Raw genomic sequence first — 13,131 nt, forward strand, 5'->3', positions numbered from 1 at the left:
CAAGTGGCTTAGCCTTTGATTAGATTCTGATCAGCACACATCAATTTTAATTACAATACCAATAAGCTAACCTTAATTACCCTTTTTTCCACTTGAAACATACATGGAGGTTAATAAGTTATTTATCTAAATATATCTGCTGAGGTTGAATATCGGTTGAAATTTGTAGATGCACTCTAAAAAAACATCTCTGGAGACTAAGGAATTAAATTAATGGCACTCAAATTAGAGACAGCACAGGAATGAGTAAATAAGACAACTATATGGTTGTACCATTCCTACACAATTATTCCTACAAAGAATAAACATAAAACAAACTTACATTTTCACGAAGAATGAGTCCTTCCTTCTTTTCAACGAAGTGAGCCATAAGGAGTTGCACAACGAGGTAAGATGAATCAGTGACAGCATCGTTGGAAAGGACTGACTTCACTTCAGAGTTTGTAGGCTTGCTTTTAAAAAACTCTAAAATGGTCTTTCCACATTCCTGCATTGACAGTTCAAATGCACGTAGAACATTGATGTCGGTAAGTAGCTCAAAATGTGTGAGCAGGCCTTTCTGAAAAAATAGGTATGGCCACTTTTCCATTAACTCTGCAACAGAAAGAGCTGGCACACTATTTATTTGGGTTCGTTGAAGGCAGTATGTTGTCTCCATCAGTTGGTTTACTTCAGCCTTCTCTATTCCTTTTGCTCCTTCTCGAAGATAGATATTCTCCAGCTTCTGGCGCTTATTCTCAACAGAGGCATCCGTTTCCTCTAAAGGAAGACCAGGCTGAAATCGTGTACAACCATATGTGTCAGTGGGTCCTCTTTTAATGCTGCTGCTTGATGACCTGTGCTGTCTGAAACTGGTGGTTCGACTGACATTTTCTATTCTTGTCTTGATCTGGATCAAAAGTGAGCTATAACCTTCACCAACAATTCGGCCATCATGAAGCTGATCTGCAAAGCTTTGAGGATATTTGTGAACTATCCCTTTACAAATAGTAAGACATTGTGCGCGTGTTGGAGTTGGCTCATATTTTCTTATTTCATCTGCAAGCACCCTAACCATCTGTCGTCTTGCTTGTGGTGAAGGCCGCCTCCCAGAGGAAATAGCTGTCTGAATTTCACCAGGCATAAGCTGCCATGGCACCTGGAAGGTATCTGGCCATGATTTCGTAGCAAGGGATGTAGATGGTCTACTGTCTTCTAGACTGCTTGATTCTCCTCCAGTAAACATATTAGAAGAGCATGGAAGTGGTGAGGAGCTCCCAGCTGATGATGGAGTATGCTGCATGATGCTAAGATCCAAAGTAACAGTTTCCGTCTCTATACATCACAAAAAAATTGAAGTGCCAGTCAAAACACAACTTAATATATACAAAGGATAATCCATTTAATTCTACCCACTGACTCATTTACATTTATAATACAAATTTGTCTCATACGAGTCAAATATATTTCAATAAAGCTACTTGCATCTAAAACTATTTGCATTGTTATATTACTATGAGCTGACTAAAAAGGAAACAAATTGTTTACCTCAAATTGAGGGAAAATGAAGTGTAAATTATTATGTGCACTTTTATGTCCTTTCAAATATGATTAAAATGTATTTGTTTTTCTAAGTAAATGAAATGTATGATTATAATTACCCATTTTAAAAGCATTGAGTAGTTTCCGCAGTTTTATAGTCGGAAGTATGTCACTGATGTCCTCTTGTTGAACAAACTTAAGGTCATCCTTGGATTCCAAACCAGAGTCCAAAATTCGGTCAATCAAAAGCTGTGTGATGTTGTCATCATTAGAAGGTAAGGCATTGTGGATGATGTCTTTTAGTTCTTCCCTTATGGAGGACATTATTCTAAATTGAGACAACAGAATGATGAAGAACAATTACAGACATATTCACTACTGTGTATTTTGACAAGGGATAATAATCAAGAAGATCTTTCTGATTAACACACAGGTAGGATCCATTCATTGTTGTCAAGATGTGAATACCCATATCATGGAATCTGTTAGTCTGGAAAAGTTCTGTGATAAAATACACAGAATTGTTGTGTATGACTGTCATCACAATCCTGCCCACAATAAGCCCCTCATCATTTTCTTGAATGACAACAAACATGTTTTTTCGGTATGTTGTCCCTTTCACAGTAGCCTCATGTGAAACAAATGTATTTTTATGCTGAAAATCAAATTCAGATACAGACTCCCTAATTTGATCATTGAAGTCACTCACCACAAACTCTGTTGCCTTTTCAGCAGTAATAGCAGGAGGAAACAGCTCACCAGCACCAAGAAATGCCTGCAGAAGCTGATGTCTTTCTGCAAGAGTTAAGCACACATTTTTAAAGTTGTGTAGTTTTCTTGCACACTGTTTAAAATACATATGCTTGCTCTCAAAGCGTAATGTCCATAAGTGTATGAGTGGTCCAAAATAAACAGTTAGCTCTGGGTAGTGGCTAAGATAGTGATGTTTAGGTCTCAGACAGTGTGTAGGAAAAAGGTGTTTCCTACAATGCAGATACTCATCAATCAAAACTCTCAAATAACCTACCTGGCCACTGGAAATGGCTGGTGCACAAACAAGTGCAACAATTTCAATTAATACTAAAATGAGTTGCCAAACTTCATTCGTACCCGGTGATACAATTTTGTCACCAATCAACATTGGTAGCGTTCTCAAAAAACACCAGTTCTGGACAGCATGTCCAGCTAGCTTCTCACTTCCTGGGTTAATCTCACAAGGTCTGTCACTGTTGTCATTACCTAGAAATTTGAACTGACTGATCCTTCGATTTAATTCCTGGTAAGTAAATTGTCTGTCAACCTTTACAAGATGTTTAATACATAAAGCAAGATCATATGACACAACACCCTCAAACAAATCATGTCCAAGGCAAGGGGGCAACCCTGGCTGGCATACATGATAGTAGGAAAGCTCATTAAACAATGAATCAAACTTGATACCTCGACTCTGGATCAATCCCACATCAAGGCTCTTAATATGGTCTTTGTAAGACTGCACTGTGCGAAATGTGGCCCTGGCAAGTGGATCTTCCTGAAATGCAAATTTGTCAATTTCACAATATCTGCAAAAGTATGTGCTTCCACTAAAATTCTCCAGAAAACCACCAATATTATGTGAGCCTAAATTGTCACCAGCTATTGCCCGCAAGATTGCTTTTACATTCAGTCCATCTGGAAAATTTACACCTGTACTCTCAAGGTCTTTAAGGTCATTGACTAAGCACCTCATGACCAATTCTTGACCAAAGTACTTAAAGTCTTGTTCCCTGCAAAGAAACACCAACTGCATTTGGTCAGTAGTTGACCTATTATGGGGAAACAGATCTGCCAATGTGAGATACATAGCAAGTACTTTATGCTTTTTTTTCCCAGACCCTAAAGGGTTCACAACCTCAAAAGCATCTTGGTATAGGACTAAGCCTAATGTGGACTCATCTGCATGTTGCAAATTTGCAGTGATGTTTTCACCATCCCACACATCTTTTAAAATGTCCTTCATTTGGACACGACTGTGCATTTCACTGTACTGTTCCCTGACAGACTCGCAGCAAAGAAGAGCTTCAATGGTTTGTTTAACTGGAACATACTGTACGAAACATTCTTTTCCTGCTTCATTCTGTCCTAGACATATGGGTAGTGGCTCAACATAATTAAAGTTCTTCTTGAAAAATGTTTTTCTACGCTGATCTGATCTTAATATATGATTATTACATGAAGTAAAAAGGTCTTCAGCTTTAAGATCATTAAGTACCATCGTTACCATTGCCTCTGGAACATCAAGTGAGATTAACTTTTGCTGAAGTCTGAAAAGCAAATGGGACTGATTGATTTCATGTATTGATTGCATATCTTCAATCACTGTCTGGATGACTGAGGCTGGAAGCAATAGTTTTGCTTGCAATTTCAAATAGAAAAGAGCAAGATTCCTCAAAAACAAACTCTCATCAACATTTTCAGGACTAACATCTGGTTCCTCATAGTTCTCAGCAGCATCACTCTGTGTATCAGACTGAAAATCAGTGTTCTGAACCTGTGAGCAGCTGGCTTCAGGGGTTGCTGTAATAGAGTCATTTAAGCTTGCATTTTCTTTATGTTTTCTAGTCAAATGAGAGGTAAATGTTGATACAATGGTGAACATTTTACCACAGTTGTTAAAAGGACATGTTACTTTTCTACCCTCTTTAATGTGCATTTTCAGATGAGAGAAAAATTCAGATAAAGAAGAACATGTGGTACTACAGAAATCAACATGGCATTGTAGAGAAAGTGTAGCGCACAATTTGTTTTCTGTCCTATATCCTTTATGGTGCCTGTACACGTGAGATTTTAAACCTGCATATTTTTTAAATGTCCTTTTACAATTAGGAATGCAGCAACGAAAAACAATATTTGAAACATTTGTGTGTATTTTCATGTGTTTCACATATGACACAACAGTACCACATGTTTCTCTACAACTCTGACAACAATACATAATGTTATAACAAGATAACCAATTATATAGTCAACCAATTATGTCGAGTTTCACTATAAAATGTTCATAAAATGGTAGACATTGACACTGCAAAACGTCTTGTCATGCCGCTATTATAATACTAACGTACAATATGGACGTTCACAGTAACTTGATTTTACTCCTGATCGTTACTCATAAAGATTAAAATCTCCGCCAGTTTCATAAACTTGAAGTGTCTTGAACACTGCAACTTTAGGTAACATTACCGAGCATACAATCTGACCGTAACTTCTTTATAAACTAACCGGAATAACGACAAAAATGACAAAGGTCACACTCGATCACACTCGCAAATAAAACGGCATATCTGTAATAAAATGGACCGAATGTGCAAGTTAAACGTGTAACCACATGAAAAAAAAAAAAAAGATTCTGAACAATCTTCACTCAAAGTTTATGTAAAATCTAGGTTTAACATTCTTACCTGCGTGTGATGTGAAGGCAAGTCCTTCAGCTATCGTCAGCTTGCTAATTAGGCTAACGTTACCCCTTTCTCCTCACACGGTCAAATCCTGTAATTACATAAACAGGTGATTTGATTATGTGTCGATTGGTTGTTTATGGCATAATATTTAAATTTAATAGGTAATTTAAAGACAGTATGATTACAGATATAGCTTCTTACCTTGTTGAAATATCCAAATGATCCTTCTTGTAAGTAGCCTACTATGGAGTTGCAAACAGGCACGCAGTTCAAATCAGTCATAAAACGCAGGGCACAAAACCAGTTTGTGTAACCACAAATTATAATGTTAAATCTTTGAACTTTTTTACTAAAAGTTCAGGTAAAATATCCATCCAGGCTGAAGAAAATTTCTTAAGTTATGTGAGAACTACCGAGTACTTATGCTACCTTTTCAAATCCACACAGTCCAATCATGCATTAAAAAATAAATGTTGCACTTGTGTGTTGATTGTAAGTTTACATGTGATTTTAAAAACTAACAGGTACTTTAAAGATAGTTAGTCACATATGGAGCTGCAAATTTACCTCGTGTAGATAATCCAAAATGTCGTCTTGTGTGCACAGAAAAAAAATATGGTATAAAACTGTTAAATTACAGTGCCCTTACTGTTGTTGCTCAACCACTAAAACTCAAGTGAGCAAGTCTTCCCATGATGCATTGTAAAAAACAGCAACTTGCTGTTTTTACATTAAAACAGTATTTTGCTGTTTATTTTCACTGTAAATTTACAGGAATTTTTTACAGTGTAGTCAGCTTCAAGTCAATTTAATTAATGGCCAAGTTTCACTGTTTTTAGATAAACTGAGAATCTAATTTTTCTACTTAAAATAAAGATCACTGTTATTCCATTATTCTGAATAATTTCTCTAATTCTAATTATATTATCAAGTATTTTCAATGAATTAAAGTCAGTTTGAATGAACAATTCAGTAAATAAGTTGTTTTACTGTAATTTACCTTACTGTTTAAAGCAGAATTAACAGTATGGTGTGTAAAGACTGATAAAGACGTTTAGTAAATCTCTTACGTTGATTTTCAAATCTTTATCTGTTTTGTGAACATCAGTGTGTAGTAAAGGAGTCTTTGATAAAAATAAAAGTTCTAAATAATAGCTTTAATTTGCAATATTTTTAGATCATAAGTACATGTACAATGTTATAAAGGATTGTAAATAAAAGCTATTATTTTCAACTCTCTTTTTAATAATATGTAAGTATCATTGTTAGTGATTTTGTACCAATAACATCTGATCATAGTAGAACAGCAGATCTCCATGCTGAAAATACAGCTTTGAATCACAAGAATAAATGACCTTTTAAATGACGTTCTTTAAGAAAACAGTTTATATTGGCCTCACTAAGACTGGCTGCCAGTTATCCAGTCAACAATATAAGGGAAAACGAACAACATATGCAGTTTGAACATCTGGCTCCTTTTTGTCTTTATTTTTATTTTTTTGTAAAAATGTGAAACACACATACATTTCTTTTACTCTCATATAAATCTTGTGCAGTCTGTTTTATCACATAATAATGTTATCCTGATGAATTCAGCCATCATGAATGAGCAGTTATACAAAGCAAAACTATTCTTTAACAGAAAAGTCATTACATTTATCATATCAGTCAACATTAATGGTGCTTACAGGGTATTACGCTTGATGGAAATATCTAAACTGTTAGTACATTTTTACACTGTTTATTTTAAAATGAAAGTGAAACTGAAAGCAACACTTTTCTGCTACCGATATAAACCAGCAGATGGCGCTTGAACACCACAGAAACTGAAATCCATTTATTATGTGCCACACATATTGCCATTTCCTTTTATCCAGCCATACCTCAAATATTCTCCAGTGCATTTATAATCTTCTAAGACTACGACACAGTTATTTAAAATGGTAAATTAACTTAGGTGACACATAGGTAACACATACACACATTCTCTGTTCTAATCTAATATATATACGCACACACACACAATAGATTAGGAATTAAAATGTGTGTGTGTGTGTGTTAGGGTTTGGTTTACATAGTTATATACACACACACACACAAACACGTTTGTGTAATGTTTCAATACAATGGAATAGACAAGGGACAATAACCGTTTTCAATGTATACCGCAGTTTGGAAAAGTCCAAAAGTTTCTGCTTTATTGTGTATGTAAGTTTTTTTTTGTTTTGTTTATTAGTTTTTTTTTAGGGCAACAGTATCTCCAGCAGAAAAGATATCCAAAGATGTCATTTTAAAATGTGAGAATGTTTCTCAAAATAAAATATATTGTGCTCAAAAGGGAAAAGGTTTTGTTTTTTACCCAGACATTTAAAGAGAAAATATTTTAGAGCAGTAATCACATTATTGAGAAACTGATTTTTTCATCTGAGGTTATCACACCATCAGAATCTTATATCGGCCCATGTCTACAATGGAAAACACAGGAGAAATTGTATTAGCCTCGACCAACAGGTCAATAAAACAGAACAGTTTTTTATGGGTTTTTAATAAAAATCTGGCAGTAATTTGGGAAAGCTTGCATTTGACTATTACCACCAAAGCACCAATGGTTTAGAACAATAACTCTCTAACGAGACCATTCATATATCCACAGCAAAACATAAGCAAATTAGACGTTAACACTCACTCCAGCCATTAAGAGTTCAGATCAGTATTCATGTAAGAACAACAAGTTGCTAACGAGACTATTCATATCTCCATCACCCAGCAACATTAGCTAATTAATAACATTAACACCCACTCTGGCCAACAATTGAGAGTTTAGATCAGTATTCATGTAAGAACAAGATATATTTCAATAAAATGTTTTTGTATGTATATATGTATATTACTGAAATATATTTAGTACTGACATGTAACAATATAAGAATAATATATATAAAAAATACATTTAACATCTAAACTGGCAGCTTACATACAAGCACTTCACTTTAAAATACTTAACCTAAAATGGCAAATAACTCAGGAAACATTTGTTTCCAATTCTTCAAGAGTCCAGGTCCACTCGAGAGGTCTCCATGACCTCTGACCTGGCTCGGTAGATCCTGAGGAAACAAATCATTCGGCATGCAGAAAAACTATCACACACATATTACTCCAGATTTACTCTAAAGAGGGATGACACCATGGTCATCATATGATCTAGGCTCTTAAACATTTAACTTTATTAATAATCATAAGACATAATAAAGGATATGTGTTCCTCCATCGTGGAGCAGACATCTATCAGAAAATCAGATATTCTATTTTATTTATTGTATCTATAGCCAAACTAAGAATAAATCTACTCTAAAATGTGTTGCAAGTCTCTTTTTTATTGGTTTTTTTTTTTTTAATGTTTCCAATTTTAAGACAATATACTTCCCTGCATCTGTGTTGTGAAATATAAAACTACTCAAAGTCAAAACAAAGACAATATATTTTTAAATACACTGCAACATATGCCTAGATCAGTTGTCTGTTTTACAGTTGTTTCTGCCCCACTTGGGCCATTAACACCTGGGAATGGGCAGATTGGGCTGCTGTTGGATGCTGCGTCCTGATAGGCCGTTGACCTACTACCAGCTTAGGTTAAAGAGGCCCGTCTCATCTCAGTCTATGTACAGTTGTGTCACTTTCAGCTACAACTTGTTGCTTTTGACCAGTGGACAGAACTCACTTTTCAACATCGGAAATGGCTTCTGAAAAGTAAGTAGATTTAGTCAGTATGCCTTATGCAGCAGGCCTGTTAAACTCTGTTTATCTTACATCATTTTGTCAGTGGGGTTAGCTAAGTTTGTGGAAGTCAAGACAAGAGTCTTTATCATTAAATTTAGAAAACCTCTGAAGTGGACAGATGTTTGTAAGAGGAGAGCACAGTTTGTATACTAATTGTGGTGTCATTTGATATTAACTCAAAATCCTAATGGCAGGAATAATCTTAGTTTAAGAAATAATTGAGACAATTTTAATATTCTCTCATAATAATTGTCATATTATCAAATACACTTTTTAAATATGGTTAGTAACATTATTATATTAATATGAAATAATGTTTTGTCTTAAACCTCTAATCAAAATGTCCTGCACACTTTGCTGTGTGTGTTTGTGTGCTCGTTTCTTTGTTTCTGTACCTGGAGTTGGGGGTGGGGTGTGGTGGACCCCAAACCTTCACAAAGCTGCTCTAGCTCTCTTCATTCTATAACATGTTGGTTTTATTATCCACACAGATCCTTCCACAGCAGGATGTTTTTCCTCTGCCCTGTGTGCAAAAAGGCTCCTCACTCTCTTCCTGGGCATCTCAGGGAGGTGTGTATGAGGAACAGCAGAGAGGCAGAGATCCAGGCAGTCGTTATAGAGGCCAAGAAGGAGTTGTCCGAATTCTGCCACAGAGGACGTTTCTGGGAGTTTGGAAAAATTCGTGACATATTGGACTCTACCAATCCTCTGGCCAGGTTTGTTATTCAGTTATGATTCTCTGATTTGCTATATCTGGCTTCAAATCAAACATCTACACATTAATAAATATGCATTGTTGGTATTTTTTATTTGACCTTATTTTCTGTTCCTTGATTTAGGATGATTGCAGAGATGCAGTCAAGGGGGTTGGTCATTAATAACTTACCTTCACTCCTCCCGGACCCAGCTCAATCGACTACATCTTCTGTGTCTCAAAGCTCTGGAGAAGGTGCAAAAGGTCCAGTTGAGCCTCCATATGAGCCCTTATCTGACGAGAGCTCTGGAGAGTTCATCAGAGGTACAGTTTCACATCGGCATTCCCAGAAAATAAATGTACACTGTGGATATGATTTCTCTTTCATGTACAGAGTCGTTTTGATCACCTCCTGTTTATTGTTTTTACTTCAGCACTGGTGGACCGATGTGGACCTCTTCCGTGAGGGTGGAGATGGTCAAAAAAGGCTTTTACAATAAGCACTCCATTGACCACCCCCTTCTAGCAGGATTTAATAAGTACCTGCTCACTGACCTAGGATATAAAAACACCAAACAAGTAGTAAGTTAATTAAATGAGTGAAGGTATACATGCAAAAAAATGTACATGCAGGTCTTGTTTTATGCAGTAGAGTTTATCATAATGTGAAATGTGTCATTTCAGGTGGAAACAGTGTCCAGGTTCTTGCATTACATGGACCCGACTGAGCCAAACCTTATGTTTGTTCGGCAGGTGGAGAAAGTGCGAGAGTACTTTAACATCTTGTCACATACAAAGCTCTCAAAATGGACAGTGTTTAACTACTCGAAGAGTCTCAAGAGGTCAGTGGAACAACCACAGGTTGCCATGTACATGTTAGCTAATCATTTCAGCTGTGCTAACAACCCAATTTTGATCTCTTTTCAAGATTCATGACCTACATTATTACCTCCACGGATGTTCGCCACAACAATCCAGCTCTGTTCCAGGACTATAAAAGTTTTATGGAAACGCTGTATGGAATACAGAGTGGCATGTCCAAAAAATTGAGCATGGAGGTCACAGGAAAAAAATCTGAGTTTGGCAAGGAAATGTTGCCAAAGGACTGCCTTGTTGTTTTGGAGGCTGCATTCAAAGATTTCCAGGCCGTGATATGCAAATGCAGGGTCCAGGAGCCATCACAGGGGACTGTTTGACTAAAATGAACGACTGCTTGTCCTCTACTACTTGAGGCTCTTGTCATGCTGAAGCTACTTCAGCGGCCTGGAGTAGTGACACACATGACTGTAAGTGTTTGTATTTCCTTCCCATCTTTTCTTTGTTCCTATGCTTCAACACTTAACTGAGCTGAACTGAACTTAAACACTGAAGACTGGACTGACACTGTTTCAATATACTATGATCTTCTATGTGAAGCTGCTTTGACACAGTCTACATTGTAAAAGCGCTATACAAATAAAGGTGAATTGAATGTGCAAAACTGTCTGTTTGCAGGTTGAGGATTGGGAGGGGAGAAGCCGGATAGAGAATGGTGTCTGGTGTTTGCAGTAAAAGGAGCACAAAGTACCGTTGTCACACGAACAGGAACTTGTAAGTTTATATTGTACTTTAAATCATAACAGCAATAAATATATTGTGGTAAAGTCATACTTATTTTTGACCCTTTCTCTAACTAGTGGTTTGACTTGTACTTCAATGAGGTGCGGCCAGTAATGCTGCAAGAAAACCGCACCGGCGACGATGTGGCAGTTGATTCATTTTTTGTGTCAAGTAGTGGGAGATCGATTTATAATCCCTCCAATGACTTAAAAAGACTACATGACAAGTAAGCAACATTACACCTGTCTTTAACTCTACATGTTCATCTGTCCACTTTTTGCATTCTTACAATGCCTTGTGTTTCAGATACAGTCTCCCCAGTGTGACCTTTGGCGATGCCCAGAGAGCGTTTGAGGCAGCAGCACAAAACCTGAAGTCAGAAGTGGAGAGAAATGTGGTGGCACGGCTGTTTGGGCAGCCAGAAACAACTGAAAGGAACTACAGGAAGAGAACATCTTCAGATGCATTTCTGGCTTTAAGTGTGCTAGATCAGCTTGCTGGAAAAACACAGTAAGAATCTAACGAGGATCCTTATTCTTAAATTTGCAACCCCCAGCCTTGTCATTCCTTCCTTTAATATAAATTTTTTTGTGATCTTATAGACAAAGGTCCAGTAGAGCTTCCAGCCAAGAGACAAGGGTGGACGAACAGACAGCCTACAAAACTCTTGAGCAGTTCTGTCCAGTGACTCTGGAGGGGCCTCCTCCAAAAAGGGCACGCAGGAATGAGCTGTGTGGCTCAGAACATGAGAGGCACTGCTATGACCGCTGGCGTAGCGAGCAGCTCAAGCTGCGTGAACAGCATGCTCTTGGTGAGTATACAGATGATTAATGACACAAACAGTGAAATTGAGTGAGAATAGCCAAATACTGATGTGTTTTGTGTTTCTAGAACATTTTGCTGGACAGCAGCCATCAGAGTCCAAAATAAACCGCTGGATGGACAAACAAGGGTGGACGTCAAATGTCCCACAGGCTTCAGTGGTTCTGAAGCAGTGGAAGCCTGTTGCCAGGTTGGACTTGGTCGTCGACAGGCTGGAAAGGACTGACTGTCAGACCCGTCCCTGACAAGGTTGATGGTGCAGATTGGGGGGGTTGTCTGTGAATACCACGGCCAGCTGGTTAGCCATGAAGAGGGGATGGCAATTGCTTCAACCAGCAGCATTAGAGATGGACATTTGATTTTTTATAAGAACAAGCAACATGAAGCCATGTGCATTGATGCACATGAAGAAAGTTGCCAGTGCCATCCCATGAAGTTCAATTACGGACGCCTGATACGTCACTCCAGTAAAAGAGCTAATATCCGGCCCAGGCTGTATGTCCTTAATGATAGAGACATCATTCTCTTCATTGCTACAAAAGACATTTTGAGTGATGAGGAGTTACTCTATAATTATGGCTCAAAGAGGAGATCTTTTGCCGGGAAAGGGCTGGACTTGGACTGGATTTGAAACAACATCTTTCCATCCCCCATTCTCACCCACTTCTAACATGTCCAACTCCAAGTTTCCACCTGTGGCCATATTCTCTCCTCTCTCTCTGGACTCTGGACAACCATCACTGCTCTTCTCACCCTGAAGAATTCTTCCTGCAATGTCAAGCACCAACACTTCTCTCCACTTACAAACCATTCACCTTTACTTCCAGAGAACTGTATTTTCTCTTACTGACTTGTCTTTTTTCACTCTTTTTTTTCTCATAAGCTTCCTTTATGCAGTAGTGAAAGTGTGAGTAGGCTACTCCATATTCTCTCCTCTCTCCCTGGATTCTTTGCAACACATGTGGAATTACAGCCTGGTAAGTATGCTGAAGCTGCTCGTAACCCTACCTCCCACGAACCCTTAATTTCAACCACAAGAAAAGCCATGGACCTCACTGCCGAGAATTAACCAGGCATGTTAATTCTTCAATCAAGCTATAGTATATTCATCCTAGGAGTCACCACCATTTTTAATTTAAGACATTACCTATGTTGTCTCTATGATGTTTGATTAATGTTCAGATTTTGTTCATTTGTTTGCACTTGTATGTACTGGAAGTTGTTTATTTTCTTTAGTGTAGTTATTATTTGATATTACTATTATATAAACAGTCTTCT

General features: G+C 37.4%; 1 long non-coding RNA gene across 1 annotated transcript; it reads left to right on the forward strand.

Annotated features, from left to right (window-relative positions):
- Positions 1-10,983: 10,983 nt before the first annotated feature.
- Positions 10,984-11,425, forward strand: LOC130219962 (uncharacterized). The gene is made up of 3 exons (XR_008836105.1): positions 10,984-11,022; positions 11,109-11,257; positions 11,338-11,425. It is a non-coding gene; the product is annotated as an uncharacterized LOC130219962 (long non-coding RNA).
- Positions 11,426-13,131: the final 1,706 nt, after the last annotated feature.

Source organism: Danio aesculapii, unplaced genomic scaffold (assembly GCF_903798145.1).
Source record: "Danio aesculapii unplaced genomic scaffold, fDanAes4.1, whole genome shotgun sequence".
Classification (NCBI taxonomy): domain Eukaryota; kingdom Metazoa; phylum Chordata; class Actinopteri; order Cypriniformes; family Danionidae; genus Danio; species Danio aesculapii.